An 18,814-nucleotide genomic window follows, 5' to 3' on the forward strand; every position below is an offset into this window, starting at 1 on the left:
GATTTCTTCTTACAAGGTATGAAATTATCCATCTTTGAGAATCTATCCACTATCACAAATATAAAATCATTCCCTCTATGTGTCTTAGGGAATCTAAGTACAAAATTCATGCTTATATCCTCCCAAGGTGGTACTGTTAAAGGTTTATACAATCCCAAATTCTGACTACTACCCTTTGCAACTTGATAAACTCTACAACTCTACACATATCTCTTAACATCCTTATGAATCTAGGGAAAAAATTACTGCTCAATAATGCTATTGTTTTGTCAATGCCAAAATGTCCAACTATTCCTCCACTATGTTTCTCCTTTATCAGATTCTCCCTCATAGAACTCTTAGGTATGCACAACTGAACTCCTCTGAATAACATCCCATCCTGAATGAATTAATCCAACCACTTGCTTCTATCTACCATAACCAGTTCTCTACATGCTTTCCAAGGTTCTACAAAATCTGGGGTATCATCATACAATGTCTTCAAATATTCAAATCCCAATACTATCAATCTCATCTCTGTCAGCAAATTCCTTCTCCGACTCAATGCATAAATAACTTTGTTAGATTTCCTACTTCTATGCTTTAACTCAAATGTGTAACTCTGCAAGAATTCTACCCATCTCATATGTCTCTGATTCAACTTACTTGGACTGTTCAAAGACTGCAAAGCTTGATGATCTATATACAACACAAACTCCTTAGGCAACAAGTAATGTCTCCACTTCTTCAAGGCTTGAACTATGGCATAAAACTCTTGATCATACACTAAATATCTCCTTTGGGCATCATTCAATTTCTCACTAAAATATTTATTTCTCTCCCTTCTTTCCTTGAGACTTCTCCTATTGTTGTTCCACTTGCATCCTAATCTACTTGAAATACTTTATTGAAATCCGGTAAAGCCAACACAGGCTTCTCAGTCACTTTTTGCTTCAATAGTTCAGAACTTTTGTTTTCTCTGGTGGTCCACTTGAATTCTTTCTGATCTCCTCTCATGGTCTCAATCATAGGGTTACAACCTGAACTAAAATTTCTAATAAACCTCTAGTAAAAGCTATCCAATCCGTGAAATGATCTTACCTCTCCAATGCTATCTAATGTAGGCCATTCAATAATTGCTTTCACTTACTCAGGGTCCATCTTCAAACCATCCTCAGATATCACAAATCCCAAATAGACTAACTCATCCTTCATGAAGGTACACTTCTTGATATTGATCAACAACTTCTCTTCTCTCAACCTCTACAAAACTTGTCTTAACTACAACAAATTCTCCTCTTTTGTCTTACTAAAAATCAAAATGTCATCCAAATACACAATAACAAACTTACCCAAAAATTTCTTCAGTACCTCATTCATTTGCCTCATGAAAGTACTCGGTGCATTAGTCAATCCAAAAGGCATTACCAAACATTCATATAGTCTTTCATTTATCTTAAATGTTGTCCTACACTTATCACCTTCTCTGATCCTAATCTGATGATATCCACTCTTCAAATCTATCTTTGTAAAGTATTTTGCTCAACTCAAACATTCCATTATATCATCCATCCTAGGCAAAGGAAATCAGTATTTCACTGGGATCTTGTTTATTGGTATGGAATCAGTACACATTCTCCACTCTCCATTCTTCTTAGGTACTATAGTGTCGGTACTGCGTAAGGGCTTAGACTCTCCCTGATCAAACCTTTCTTCAACAACTCCTACACTTGTTTATTTAGTTCTTCATTCTCTGTCGGTGTCAACCAGTGTGCAGCTCTATTAGGCAAACTACCTACACGAACAAAGTCCATGCAATGATCAGTTCAACTAAGGCACTTAGAGATATACCTAAAATTTGAAGCCCTATAATCCGGTATGTAAAGAATATCAAATGGGAAAATAGGTCAAAACCTCTTTTAAGAGTATACAAGATTAATCTAATGATGTTCTTGATCTTATTCATACTAATTTGTGTGGCCCTGCTAGAGTTAAAAGTTTTCAAGGTGACAAATATTTTATGCTAATCATTAATGATTATTCTAGAATGATGTGGGTTACTTTTCTAAGGGAGAAATTTTAGGTTTTTGAAAATTTTAAAATCTTTAAGGCTAAAGTTGAGAGAGAGACAAGATTGAAGATTAAATGTTTAAGGTCAGATCATGATGGAGAATTCACATCCGGTGAGTTTAATAACTTTTGTGAGAATCACGGTATAAGGAGACAATTTTCTTCTCCCTGAACACCTCAGCAAAATGGAGTTGTGGAAAGGAAGAACAAAACTATATTGGATGTTGCTAGAACAATGATGATGGAAGCCGGTCTACTTCATATCTACTGGAGAGAAGTAGTAAGCATTGCAGTTTATACTTTCAATAGAGTACATATCAAAGGAGAAACTGGTAAGACACCTTATGAATTATGGTTTGGAAATACACCTACAGTTAAGTATTTCAGAATTTTTGGCAGTAAATGTTATATCAGGAGCGATGATATCATTGGCAAATTTGATCCTAGATGCGATGAAGGATTTTTTCTTGGCTATTTTAATGAAAGAAAAGCATATAGATGTTATAACAAGAGATTGCAGAGAATTGTGGAGAGTGTTAATGTCAAGGTGGATGAGCTGAATCGAAGTCAAATTAGAGTTTATGAGCAAGAGCCGATAGTGGAAATGATTATATCTGAATTGATAGCATCTTTACCAGAATAGAATGTTGAGCCAATTAGTCCGGTAGTATTAGAAAATTCAACAGTAACTAAAGAACGAGGAAGACAAACAGAGAGACAAAAGACTCCTAGATATGTGAGATTAAATCATTTACAAGATCAGATCATTGGGTATAAGAACAATGGAGTGATGACAAGAAAGTGATTGGAAACTAATGAGGTATGTTTGATTTTTCAAGTTGAACTCATATCAGTAATTGAAACATGTAAAGATGAATGTTGGATGAAAGCTACAGAAGAAGAATTAGATCAAATTGAGAAGAATAACACATGGACTTTAGATCCCCGACCTAAAAATAAGAATGTTATTGGAACTAAATGGGTTTATAGGAATAAATTGAATAAAGATGGACAATTTGTAAGGAATAAAGCTAGATTGGTTTGTAAAGTATATTCTCAGAAGGAAGGAATTGATTATGGTGAAACTTTTACACCTGTAGCTAGGATTGAAGTTGTAAGGTTATTTATTGCCTATGTTACCCATAAAAACTACAATGTTTATCATATGGATGTCAAGTGTGCATTTTTTAATGGGGATCTTGATGAGGAAGTTTATATTGAGCAACTTGATGGTTTTTCACTTTTAGATGATAAAAACATGGTTTGTAGGTTAAGGAAAGCTTTATATGGATTGAAATAGGCACCTAAAGCTTGGTATGCAAGGTTAGATAAATGTCTTTTGATTCTTGGATTCACTAAAGGTAATGCTAACAGTAATCTATATTATAAGGTCACTAATGATGATATATTTATTATTGAAGTATTTGTTGATGATATCTTTTTGGAGGTGAAGATAAGTTGTGCATGGAATTTTCTAAGAATATGGAGAAAGAATTTGAAATGTCTATGATTGGGGAAATGAAATTTTTCTTAGGTTTGTAGATTAGTCAGACTGAAAAAGGTATTTTCATCTGTCAAACTAAGTATGCTAGGGATGGTAGATTATAAACTGGTAAGTACTCCTATGGTTACAAGTGATAAATTGACAGGGAAAGATGTTCTTGCACCAGTAAATCCTACAAGATACAAATCTATGATGGGAGGTTTTCTTTATTTGACTCAGACTAGACCTAACATAATGAATGTTGTTTGTATTCCATCTAGATTTTAGAGTGATCCTAGAGAAAATCATGAGTGTGGTGAATTTTTTTTTTAGATACTTGCAAGGTACATCTGAATATGGTTTGTGGTACCGTAAGGATGATGAATTTACTTTATGTGCATATACAGATGCAGATTGGGCTAGTGATGTTGATGATCAGAAAAGTACTTCCAGTGGAGCTTTCTTTCTTTGAAAGAAGTTGGTTTCATGGATCAGCAAGAAATAGTCATATACTAATTTCTCTACTATTGAAGGTGAGTATGTTGTTATTGCTATGAACTATACAAAGGTTCTATGGATGAAGCAAATGTTGAAGGCTATTAAAGTGCATTGCACAAGACCGGTAGTTATTCACTGTGATAACTCTACTACTAGTGACATATCCAAGAATTTGGTATTTCACTATAAGACAAAGAACATATCTATCACGTATAACTTTTTGAAGGAGAAAAATGAAGTTAGACTAGTTTATGTGAACACTAAAGAATAGATTGCAGATATTTTCACTAAACCTTTGCCTAAAGAATCATTTGAGTACTTGAGAGATAGATTAGGGGTTTCAGCCCCTCTGGCAAAGAACATATTGATGTTATTTGACATTAGTCTGATATGTGTCATCTGAGATATTATTCATTATGGCATTGATGTGGGGATGCTACTGCTCAGGGGGAGTAGTTAGCCTTGTTTTTTAGTGGTTTATATTTTTGCTTTGATATTTTTGTCAGATTTCTGGCATTGATGTCAAAGGGGGAGAGATATATGTGAAAAATAGAGCTTTACAAAGATATCATTCACAAGGGGATTTTGTTCTTTGTTTTAGAACTTCATTCCTATATCTTTGTGTAGGATATTGTTGGTTGTCTTCCATTGGGGGAGACTTGTCTGGCATTCCTTGGTACTTAGATGTTTTTCACATCTAGTGTTGCCATATTGTTGGCCAGTTAGAGGAATTAATTATGTGTTTCATTGATGTTTTGTCATTGATGTCAACACTATCTATTTTGGATGCTTTACCAGTATCCTTCTGGTCCTAGTAGGATATTTGGTTTCTGGTTGGATTTGATCTAGAATGATTTGGTATTCTCTGGTATGTTGGGTTTACGGAATTGTCTTATTCATGCTACTTAGATTCATGTTTAGTTAGTTGGTTTTGTTCTCGTGATTGGATGCTATCCTGTTTGCTTGGAAGCTTGGTTTGTTGTTTCGGTGAGGGTTTCACCGGTAGAGCTTTGATGAAGATCATTGATGATATGCATAAGTGGCATTGGTATGGATTCTGGTGAAGAGTCAGGATGCTGAAGGTTTTCATGTTCAAGACTTAGTTGATTGGGATTATTTCTCTGGTGTGTATGGACCTATATTCAGTCTCGATGTATCTAGGTTAGGGATCGACTTAATGTAACATGTGGAATAGACCTCTCAATGTGTTTCCAGGATGTCTTATGGGTTGGATATTATTTCTTTGGTCTTAGGCTAACATGTTTTGTCATTATATAATTGTTTTATTGTCTGGTGGTTGACCTGATTGTTTATGGTTGAGGGTTTGTATATATATGATGTAAGATCTCATTGTAGATCATCACAGTATGGGATATGGATATGTAAGTAGCGAATAATGTAAATATCATTCAGGTAGAGGATCTGGTCGATCATTGGTGATTGAATTGGGTTTATGTAAGAGGATTTAGTCCTTTAGTATTGAGCTTAACCGAAACTGTATTCAGGCATAGGAGATGCTATCTTTGCTATTCATTCCTTCTTTTGGATTGTAGTCTCGATTTATATGTAGTCAGTGAGACTCTTTTTGTGATGAGCAATGCGCTCTAGGCTCTTGGCCTTCCTACAAGTGCAAGCCCCTCAATTTTAATTCACATACTTACTGCAGAAGTATTATCTGACTGTGGGTAGGCTTCCCACCATGGTTTTTCCCTTTATCAGGTTTTCCATGTATAAATCTTGGTGTCATGTGGATGGTATTTATTCTTTGATTATTGCTTATCCTTAATTGGTTTATTTGCTATTTTGGTATTTGGTTTATGCATTTCGGTATTGGTCTTTTGGGTTTCGTTATTAAAGTTTAAATTTCTTAAGGTTCCGGTAATCCGGTGACAACTAATTCAGTGCCCCCCCTCTCAGTTGTCTTCTGGTTATTTGAACTGTCTAATACCAAGAACACTGAGATGGGGGGGTGAATTGGTATTCTACCAAAATGATTAATTTTAACCTTATTAAAATATGCATTCACCAACCAGTATATCGATACATATAATATTGAAAGAAGTAAAGCAACTAATAAGCCAATCACACAAATGAATACCATAACACAAAGAATTATATGTGGAAAACTTGAAAGAGGAAAAACCATGGTGGGATTTGTGAGCCACAATATCAATCCACTGGCCATATAAAAAAATATTATAAAATATAGAGGCTTGCACTTGCAGGAAGCCTTACAGCCTAGAGCACACTGCTCAAACACAAAAGGAGCCTCACTAACTACATACAAATCTAGACTACAATCCAGAGAAATGAGTAAACTACAAAGATAGCATCTTCTATGCCTGAATATAGTTCTGGTTAAGATTTATTTGTTCTGATATGAAACCCTAAACCCTTACCAGAATAAGCTCTTACATAAACTTCACATTAGAAAACATTATCAGATTCTCCTTTTTTTCATTTTTAAAAATGATCTAATCAACTGACCTATATACCCTTACAATCCATCATGCCTTATGTTGGCTTACAAGGATAATTACAAAATGAATATACAAGTCGACTCAATTACAGAAATAGATGAATATCAAAATCAATTTATGATGTCGGATCCTTGAAAATGATGTCGGCCTCCAATACCAATAACATGATGAAGTCATGTCAGCCTCTAATACCAATAACATGATGAAGTCATGTCGGCCTGTAATACCGGTACCCAAAGAATTTCTTCCAACCGGTGAAGATACCTACCAGTGTCAATGTTGGTGCCAGTGAAGTGTCTATTGGTAATCAACCAAACCAAAATGTGAAAGCCGGAACATGTTGTCATAAATGACAACATTTTAAAACCAATCAATTGAGTGTCAATTGCCAACTATCTCCCCCTTTGGTATTGATGGCAACACTCATCTGAAAAATGATAATGGTTTCCATCTGTCAGTTTCATCCTGAGGCTACTCCCCCTAAGCTGAATATCCATCTGAGATCATGACCAATACAAAAATACTCCATACCTCCATATCTCTCAATGCCAAGAATATATTTTTCACCTAAACCTCTCCCTTTGACATCAATGCCAAAAATATAAAAAACTGAGATGAATAGTGAAAGATTGCACAAAGATTGTCCCAAAATACCTTACCGGAGTTGAATATATTTGAAAATTTCTAGATAGGATTTCTCCAAAAGCTCTAGATAGGTATCCCAACCTAATTTGAGTGTTCCTGAAATAGATACAATTCCATTAAGCATATGGGCATATGACTCTTTATCCTTAATTTTTGTCAATGTAGGCTTACCAACCATATCAATACATTCCTTCTTATGTACACTTAATGAATCCAACAAGGGACTCGCCAATCCTCTAAGACTTATGGCTCTCCTTATGATTTTATCTTTATCACTCTCAAGAGCTAAAACTTGGGTTTCCAAAACCAAAGTCTGACCATCAATAGATGTAGTTAATGAATTTGAACCATCAAAAGAACTGACTATACCTACAATCTTCTCCTGAGTATCCTTAATCCTTTTATCTAAATCTACTGAAAGTAAACCTATGTTACAACATACTCTATAAATATTAGTACACTACCTTAATGCATTATCAATCAACTTTAGTGTATCATTAATCTCCTTCTTCTCTGACTCAATCATCTGATCAAATGTTTCCCTCTTAGCCTATGTAAACCTCTCCAATGCCTATCCATTTGATATCTGCTGTAAAGATTGAAATTCCTTTGAAATGTGCTTTGTGATTAATTTAAGCTTGTCGGATGGGCTTTCTTCTTTGTCAAATTTGCACTCTAGGCCAAGTCTATACAAAACAATGATAGATTGATTAATAACTCCTTTGTCCATAGATCCTTCCTTCAACATATTTTGTGCATCCATCATCATGAGTTCAGTAGAACTCATCTTAGTTATAATTTTCTTTTCAACCTATGAGGTCTCAATTGACAACAATGATGGGCTCACTACAAGTTCCCTACTGGATTCCCCTTTCTTCTCCTTTGATGGTTTAACTTTTATAGCTTCCTCTCTTGCACCGGTGGCTTCACCACTTGGTGCAGTATTAGTTACTGCTAGTTACTTCTTATGAATTGTGCCCTCAACATGTACATTCGGATCTAGAGGGCTATTGCCCTCAACATTAGTAACCTGTACATTCTCTGATTTTGTCGGTATCTCAACATTTTCCTATACATTAGTTCGTATCGGGGGCTCAATATACAATATCTTAATATTTTTCAAAATTGTAGATGTGGTACCCATTATACCTTTGCCTTTCCCTTCAACTGGGATGTTTGTAGTATTAGTTTTAGCCTTCGGTGAAGTATTAAAACTAGGGTTTGATGTAAAGAATTGAACCCATGTCTTGTGGGTCTCAGTGACTATCTCATTAACCCTACATAACATAAGACTTACTATCTTCTGCTTGTTGTGAAAGATTTTCCTGTCTGCAACCTCAAGAGTCCTCTCCAACTCCTCCGGAGTAATAGTTGCACAAGTAGTTAAAACCTCTTGAATCTTAATATGCTTGTCCTCCTCCATTGCTGATAATCTTCTAGCATCTAATTTTTCATATAACTATGTCGGTATTTGATTTTCAATTTCTAACAAGGCTTTCTTATATATATGCAGATACAACAAAACTACTTCCTCAACTTCTCTCTGTTCATCATTATCCAAATGTTCAAAATAAAATTGTACATTCTTTAACATACCATCTTTAGTTATTTCATCAACCAATTTTGCACAAATATTTGGTGGAATAATAGTTACATTACCAGATACAAGTGCAAGATCAGTGTCATCCATCTTCTTTCTTCTTCCAGTACCTGATGGGGCATAAGGTGTTTCCTTTAGAGCTCGTTTTTGTGCTAGTACCCTAATTGTAACTTTCCTAACTAGTTGCTTCTTTGCTTCCACCTTAGTCTCTTCAGTTTTCTTCCTTAATACCCTCTTGAATGCTAAGGTTGTGTCATCATCATATCCATATTCTGATGGAATAGACAATAAATATTTTTGGTCCTTTCCTCTTCCTTCCTTTTTCTGAAACAACATCAATTAATGTCTTGATGTCCTGAGATACTTTTTCCACAAACTTTCTTTCCTTGCCCCTGCTGCTTCTCCCTCTTCTTCTAGTTAAACTCAGTTTCAACCTCTTACTTTTTCTACTTAGCAGTACAAAATGTTTTCTCAACTTCATCAATAGGTGCATCAATTAGCAACTATGCATAAGCATCTAGAATCTATGAATCAAGTTCATAACCCATCTCTTCAATCCATATCTTTTGGGGCTTGACAACTTCCATCAAAGTTTCATCTTTCTTGATCATGAAGCATATCTCAGTTGAGTATTTCTCAACAATTTTCTTTGGAACCCTCTCCCTACAATTTATAGCCTTCTGGAATGCCTTAAAGTAACCCCATAATTTGTCATCTCGCTGACTACCCAAACTAGAAATAGATTGTTTCAGTTGCCTTCCTACCTAGATATAAAATGCCCATTGTCTCTTCCCAAAATCAAGAGTTTCATTAATGAAAAACAACTTCAAACAGACAAGAAGATTTCCATACCGGAATGTTCCCTTCTTTTCTCCTTTGATCTTCCAGGCTAGGTTAATTAACAATTCATATAACATCCATCCACAGAGATCTAACTTCTTATTTTCCCTCATCAGTCTATGTGGTACATAAATGCAGGAGTTAGAAACATAATTTAGGCAGTTTGACTGAGTTACCTTGTAACCAATAACCATGCTTCTGAATCTGATATCTTTGTCGGTGATAGTGCTAACCCTCATTGATCTTTTGAATTGCTTTGCTAAAACCAGTATAATTTCTTGCGCTGATTAACCATATGTCCAAATTTTCCACATGCATAACATTTAACATTCATTCTGCAATCTTTTGTCTTATGACCAAACTTATTGCATTTATAACACTAACTGGGAACAGAATTATAGTTTTGATTTGCTCTATTTCAACATTGCCCATCCATGTGACCAAATTTATTAAACAAAGCATCTACCATTAAACTTATAAGCATTAAGTTGCCTTACCATTACCTTCTAGTTTTGATCTTCATTTGCAGTATCGGAGCTCTGACCTTGTTCAAATCCAAGTCCACTAGAATCTCCATTTTGTCTTTGACTTTTCAACAACTCATCAAGCTGTGTTGAACTAACCTTGAATTTTTTTTTATAATCACTTGTAGCAATCAGATAATCTCTTAGAATTATCATTTTTCTCTCAAGTTCTTGTTCATTACTCAGGGATTGTACTAAATTTGTTCTCAACATCTCATTCTCATGAACCAACCAGGAGCATTCTTCAAATTTGTCCTTCAGAGATATAGTAATATTTTCTTCCATTTTCTTTCAGTCCTCAATCTCCTTTGACATCCTCATGGTTAAGACTTGCATTTCATTCTTCATGACCATGTTTTCCTGACTTGGCTTCTGGTATTTCTCATTAAGAGCATCCTTATCATCATTATCCTTATTTTTCAAAATTTTCTTCCTCCTAGCTTGAACAAAAGACAACCTCTCCTATAGAATATGAATGAATTCCAGAGTAGGATTTAATTCAACTTGTAACTTCAAGTTCTTCATCCTTTCAGAATCATAAAATTCAAGAGCTACCTCAAATTGCTTCTCTAAACTCATATCCATGGATTCTAGATTTAGGATCTTCCTTAAGCTGTTAAACTTCCTCTGAGGCACAAGGCTCTGATGCCAAATGTTGGAATCCAAGAACACTGAGAGGGGGGGGGGGGGGGGCTGAATTGGTGTTCTACCAGAATGATCAATTTTAACCTTATTCAAACATGCATTCACCAACTGGTATACTGATACCTATAAGATTGAAAGAAGTAAAGAAACCAATAAGACAATTACACAAATGAATACCATAACATAGAGAATTATATGTGGAAAACCTCAAAGAGGAAAAACCATGGTAGGATTTGTGACCCACAATATCAATCCACTGGCCATATGAAAAGATATTAAAAAATATAGGGGCCTGCACTTGTAGGAAGCCTTACAGCCTAGACCACATTGATCAATCTCAAAAGGAGCCTCAGTGACTACATACAAATCTAGACTACAATATGGAGAAATGAGTAAACTGCAAAGATAGCATCTTCTATGCCTAAATACAATTCCGGTTAAGCTTTGTTTGTTCCGCTCTGAAACCCTAAACCCTTACCAAAATACCTCTTACATAAAATTTGCATTACAAAACATTATCACATTCTCCTTTTTTCCATGTTTCAAAATGATCTAATCAACTGACCTATATTCCCTTACAATCCATCATGCCTTATGTTGGCTTACAAAGATAATTACAAAATGAATATACAAGTTGGCTAAATTACATAATACATGAATATCCAAATTAATTTCTGATGTCGAACCTCTCAAAATAATGTTGGCCTCCAATACCAATAACCTGATGAAGTCATGTCAGCCTACAATATCGGTACCCAAAGAATTCCTTCCAACCGATGAAGATACCTGCCAGTGTCGGTGCCGGTGAAGTGTCTGTCGATAATCAACCAAACCAAAATGTAAAAGCTGGAACATGTTGCCATCAATGACAACACATTGGAACAATCAATTGAGTGTCAATTGCCAACAATGGTCTCGCCTTGGGAATAAACTAGTTTGTCCATTTCACACCTCCAGTTGGTTACACCTTGGTAGAGGGTTTGTTTAACCAAGTATGTTTCTTCAGTTTTGCTTGAACTCCCTATGTATGGTTGGCTTTTGTGTCTTTCCTTGGAGTTCTTTAGAGGTTGTGTAGTGTCATGAGGAAGAGTGGCTTCCAAGTGGGGGTTGGGGCCGAAAGTGGCTACCAGGATAACCTATCAAAAGTTGGATAATTAAGTGATAACCTAAAATCTAATTAGGGTTTTGGATAGTTAAAACATTAATCAAGATTAATTATTCCCTACTCATGGTTGAGTGCTTGTACAAACTCAGGATTCAGTGGGAAGGCCTGGAATAACAAAACCAACCACCTTGTCCTCACAAAAGGTTTGTTGGGTCTGCATGAGTCATGGATGGGGGTTGGGGGTTCTGGAGAGGGTGCCAGGATAACCCGGGATGGGGGCAAGGGCCCATGGAGGCCTGCCAAGATAACCCATACCAGCTATGCGATGACACTCTTCCCTTATGTTCACTAAGAAATTGTCGTGAAAGTCATATCTATATGTTATGCCTTATGTGAGTACCCGATGTACATGTTAGACCATGTGATGCTTTATTGTGGTTTCCTTGAGGGAATTATTCCTATCTCATATTATGAAGGGGTGGTCCCTTTTTGGGCCACATGGTCGGGTGGTAATTTCACTTTCCATCAGGTGTTTTGTTCATTCTTTCTTGTGAGGGATTAGCTTCATAGGTGCTCTAGTTGCTCTCTTGGATTTACTCCATTCCATGTACCAGTTGGGTCCTCTTTTTTCTTTTTGGATCATACTCGTATCTCTTGGACCTTTTGTGGTTAGATGTATTATTTTTTTATGTATGCCATCATGGAAAGTTGTATTTTTATGAGGCTTTGTGACCTAAATGCAATGATATTATGATGTGACTTAATGGTAAATATTGTACTTATATGAATGGTATTATTGTTTAAATGCTATGATATGGACTATGAGGTTTATAGATTTAGAAATGTAATGTAACTAAACTCAGTTGTATGAATTTAATCATGCTTATAGTTATCTCTTGATGAAACTTAATTGCTATGATCTTGTCGTAATCATTCTATCATGAGTTGGTTTAATCAACCTTATTGTTGATTTGTTTACTTGAGTAATCTTAGTTGGAAACACTTTAGGAGTTTAGGGTTATGTCTTCCACTTGTGCAATTTCTAATGCAATGTTTATCTTATACATTTATGCATTCGGTATTGTTAAAAAAAAAATTACACTCAAATTGAGTGTTTGTGGTTGTATCCTTTAGGGTTTCTTGGTGAGGCATTACACACATTCAGGTCTAAAGAAATAGATCAATAACAAATCAATCATTGTAGAACATAATACAAGAATATACAAACGATGCAATGGAGACAAAAATTGTCAATAGTAGAATACCTTGAAGGCCACATAGTCTAACAGTTGAAGAGAACATGAGATCTATTTCTTGAGTTCAACCACTCAACACATCAAAAAATCCACATTGGTTAGGAATTTTCAAAAATGTAAACTGTGTAATATAATACTATGACTCTTTCTTAATAAAACAAACACATAGAGCTGATTCTTGTCAAGGTCAAGTTTCCCATTCATGTCAATATCATTTCTGAAACTGAAGTGACATAGGCATTCTCATCAAAATAATTACACAAATAACCAACATAATATGTGTCCATATTTATCAATCAAATCGTCCTACAAGTTTTAGTTTAATGGTAAATATTACCTTGACAAGTTCGTGAGTCCAATTCTAATAACCCTAACCATAATACAAAATTCATAAGTCAAATAACATGTGACAATAGTGAGGTGTAATAATTATGAGGTACATTCAAAGGCAATCCAAATTCATGAATCTTAATAATGTAATTTACAGAGACTCTGATTTTAAAATGTTAATCATGTCATTCAAATGTACTATCGCCAACAATGGAAACGATGATCCAAGATTACATTTTGTTTGAGAATGTGATTGGTTTGTTGCTTAGAATGATTTGTACAAGACCCAAGTTTATACATTATTTTTTAAATGTAATTTTATAGACTCCGATTTTAAATTGTTAATCATGTCTTCCAAATGTACTCTCACTATCAATGAGAATGATGATCCAAGATTACATTTGCTTGAGAATGTGATTTTTTTGTTTCTTGGAATAATTTGTACATGACCCAAGTTTACACATTTTTATGATTCATGTGTGACTTAAGTTTATAAATTTCAATAATATGATTCAACCTTATGATCCAATTTTATAAATCCTAAGAACATAGTCGAAAATTATCCTAGGAATTTTATTCAACCATGACCGAAGTTAACAAATGTTCCAAAGCTCCCATTATTGCATAGGTAGGGAGAACACTAGGAAAGGTAGAGAAAGTTGGCATTATACCTTCCAATTGCATTTGCCTTAAAAACATCTAAATCTTTTTTAGAAAAACAATTATGTTCCTATCTTGCAATCATTATAGTCCAAAAAATCATATTTCTTTGAGGCATATTGTCAAACAATTGATGAGCCTTATCTAGGCTTCCAAAGTTTGCATAAATATCTACTAAAGCAATACCAATTAAAATATGTAACAAAAATCCTCCTTCTATTATGCTTTGTTGGATGTAAATACCCTATTCCACAATATACCTTTGAAAAGCAAGAATATTGTATTCTTAGAACAATTTCCTTACAATTCATGACCTTGAGGACAATCAAAAGAACTTAAATTGATCCGATTAACTATTAAAAAAAACTGGGGTTAACACCTAAGAAGATATAAGAGGCGTATCATACATTGTGATGGGTTACCGAGAAATATATTGCGTCATAAACCTCCCAATCCATATGATAACAAACTCAAGTTTATCAAATAAGTAAATAAATAAGAGAAAAAAAAGAAATCACAAACACTAGCAAAATAATAATTTTACAAAAAGAATAAAACCAAATGATCTTGTCATGCACATACTCCATAAAAAATTTACTAAAATCATGGAAGTGACCCTAAAATTTGGCATAAATTGTTTTATGTTGTTGATGATGCCACTGAAAAATAATAGACAAATTTTGTGATTCTTTTTTGTTATTTTTTTGTTTTTTGGATAAAAGGGGCTAAGCCTAAATACATATTATATATAAATAGATATACTATAAATATAAAGAACAAGCATGATGAAAATAACAAGATCCCAACCAGAGGGAACCAGATATAAGAAAAACCAAGAATAACAACACAACAAAGAACAATAGAGTATGAAAGACAAAGATGGTACATCCCAACCAAAAGAAATCCATATTTCTGAGTGAAACAATGAAATTGTCTAACACCTACAAGGAGTAGGAACGTAGAATGAATCAAATTTTCCAAGAGTCATATCATCTAACAACATAGTCCCAGATATCACATCGGCTAATTAGACAACTTTGTAGCAGTCCCAAGAGTTTTTTCAGGGTGAAGGCAAGAAGGTCAAGATGACCATGGATGGCCAAAAAATGATCTTACACCACAAAAAAGTGTATTTACAATGGCCCAACTATACAAACCCTTGACTAAAGAAGAAGACCATAATTGTGTTGCGAAACGGGACACCTAAAGCAAATGTAATGATAAATCTTAGATGGAATATTCATGCTAGCTTCAACTTGGAAGCTATTAGCTGATTTAGGTGTGTACACAGAGTCCCCCCAAAATATTCTCCTCCTAAACAGTTTACTACACCATTTTGAAAGCTTCAAAAGAAAGATCTCATTATTCAACAAGCTTCATCATAAAGTAAAGATATAGTTCAAAACAAGGAAGCTATAAGTGCAACAAATGCTTGTGTCACCTATTTCCATATGCAACCAACTACAAATCATGTGGTCAATTCCAATTCTATGGCATTCTATGTCAAAATGCTTCATTTTTTATTGCTGCCTCTAGCTCTTTATCACTTATGAGATCATATTCCTTAAGCAAAACATCCCCTTGAGGAAGGTGACACTATTTGTTTGCTAAAATGTCTACAATCTTATTGGCTTCTCTAAAACAATGGGAAATTTGATAGTTATCAAAGTCTTTGAATAAAAATCCATGCCTCCAAAAGGATATACTTTACCTTCCAATGTAGTGTGTCAAATATCTTAAAAGCATTGATGATGTTCAAATAATCACCTTCAATGTCAATACTCTTGACCCCTTGTTTGCATGTCAATTTAAGACCAAATAGAAAAGTTGATACTTCCATTATATTGTTAGTCTTGTTTGGAATTCTAGATGCCCTTGCAATGAGGAATTTGCCTCTGCAATATCTTAACAAACATTCTATACGAGAGACCCCTGGGTTACCCTTAGTTGCACCATCAAAGTTTAACTTGATGAAATTTTTTTGTGGGGGTTTCTATTTTATTGCCTTTCTACCCACCTTTTTAATTGAATTGTTAATAAGTCTCCCATTGAATACAAATCTGATGTCTTTCCTTTCAAACATGATAGAGCTATCCTAGGATGAAAAACAAGAAATTCTATTTTGTTCTTAATGGTGTGAGCTAGGACAATTTTAGAAATTTCTTTTTCAATGTTACTAATTACACCTTCTAGTTTGTTGCGTTATTTTCTAAAAGTCCTCATATTCCTTTCCCACCAAATGCTCCAAACTAATATGGTAGGGGTTTCAAAAAAGACTATTGAAACGATTTAGGCCATGATTGAAACACCATAATTAGCTTAGAATAGAGGGAGGTAGACCAATGCAATTTCATAAGAATCCAATTCCAACATGAGTTTGAAAATTCACAATTGAGGATAAGATGATTATTTGTTTCCACTTCTTTTCTACATAATACACAATTAAAAATTGGAGCAATTCTTAGGGAGGTCAACCTATCACTAGTAATGATCTTTCCATTAAGAGAAAGCCAATCAAATGATCCATCTTTTGGTAGACCTACTGCAATCCAGCAAAATGAAAAGATCTCAATTTTTTGCCATGAAATTCATTCTTATAAACATGGTATCCTTTCTTACTATCTAATTACCAAATTGAGAGGGGGTCTAGATAATTTTTTCTGAAATATTTTATAATGAATCACTCTGTTCTTCAGCTCCTAAATAAGCAAGTGTTTATGTCTCTCTAGGGCATGCACATTTCCAAAATCTTTCCATCTTATATCCAAAACTCCATCAGCATTAGAGATAGAAAAATTATCTACAACCTTGAGTCCCCAACATGCCTTAAGTAATATTTTTCATCTCTTCCATGTTCTCTAGTCTACCCAATGGAGGAAGACCGTTCCAAGAATCTTCCTAGAAAAATGCTTTCCTGTCATCATGAATAATCTAGAAGAGATAGGGAAGAAACACTTTCCTACATTTTAGCACAAAATTCTACCTTTGGGAACCTAATGGAGGTTTGAGGACTGTGAATATTCTCTCAGGTTCCATTGAGTCAAGGTATTTAGCTAGGATAATTGATGCCCATTTTGATTTGTTATTTGAAAACAACTTCCAAACCAGTTTAGGTCTTTATGCCAAATTCATCCATATTATGCTACATGCACCCCCAACTTTCTTTGAATTACAAACTTAATCCCAAGTTAAGAGGTGTATTTTTTGTTTGCTCTCCTTTATTCCTTTCTAAAGATATTTTTTTTAATTTAGATTATAAATTATAAGAAACCCCCTCTGGGATAGGCACTACTAACATAATATAGTTAGGGATTGAAGGCAAGACATTTTTAATCAACTGTACTCTTCGACCTAAAGATAGCTAAGAGTTTTTCCTTTATTTTCTTTTGAATTGAGGAAGAAATACTTGACCAAAATAAACTCTTATTTCTCATTGCAAAGAGAGAAATGCCAAGATATTTGTATGGAGGGGTTCCTTGCTTAAAACCAAAAAAGTATGAAATCTTTGAGGAGACACTTGTTGGATATTGTTGCTGCTAGGATATTTTGTTGTCATTAATATCAACATATTCCTGTGTTCCGGTGTTGCAGAGAGTTGTTTGGTGTTCTAGTCATTGTATTGAGTTGATATAGTTGATTTATCTATTTGGGATGATAGAATAACTTTTTCCTTATTGGTTTCAGTGATCCATAAGTTTACTTGATCATATTATTTGATTCGGTTTTCAGTTCAGTCTTTATGTGCAGTGGTTGGCAGAGTATGATATTTAATCCGGTGAGCTCCGATATGATCATATCTCTGGTTACGGATTTAGGATAATATTTTAGATGTTCATGTGTATCTTCAGTTTAGAGGGTTCATGATTTGGTGCTCTTTAAGCTATCTTTCTAGTCTGAATTGTTGTTGTTGAGTGTTCATGTGAGTTAGCCTGTTCATCGATGAAGATTTGAATAAGTGGTGTTGGTGCAGCTATTGTAGTTGGTTCAAATGTGCTTGTTGGTGTTTCTCAATTATGTCCTATTTGTCTTGGTGGTTGGAATTGATCCTTGTTCACATTCTTGGTGATTTTTCTGATTCGATGATATTCTTCATGTTATCCAGTATTCTTGGTGGTATAGCATGTTGTGATTATTCTTGGTGAGATTTCCAACGATGATGCATGTTTGGAGATTTAGTTTAGGGTCATGTTATGTCATATTTTTTGTTATATTGGTCTAGTGGTTGATTTATCTATCATGAGATGTAATTTTTTAATTGAGACTTGAGGATTTGTGTAATGCCCCTCCAGGAACACCAAAGGAAAACCATACAACTAAGCAACTAAGGGTGAAATAAATTTTTTTTTAAAGTGTTGGTGTAAATAATTATTCATCTTGGATATTATTACACCTTACTTACGTTTACTTAGGAAATGGATTTCATAGTAGTTTGGGTATGAGACACTTGGTTGTTTGTGTCACATTGGGATAATGTGTGTAGGAGAATTTCCACCTTTTATAGTGTTGATCTTGCTACTACTCTATCATATCCACTTATTGTGGAGTGATAATTCCACCTTTGGTGGGTGATCCACCTCATGTGGAATATTTTATTGTTTCTCCTACCTACCCATACCTATCTCCTACTTACCCTTGTTTCTTATTGAGCCACATGTCATGTTTGTGTGCTCACATATCCATATAGCCTTGCCTATATATG

This window comes from Cryptomeria japonica, chromosome 4 (assembly GCF_030272615.1).
Source record: "Cryptomeria japonica chromosome 4, Sugi_1.0, whole genome shotgun sequence".
Classification (NCBI taxonomy): domain Eukaryota; kingdom Viridiplantae; phylum Streptophyta; class Pinopsida; order Cupressales; family Cupressaceae; genus Cryptomeria; species Cryptomeria japonica.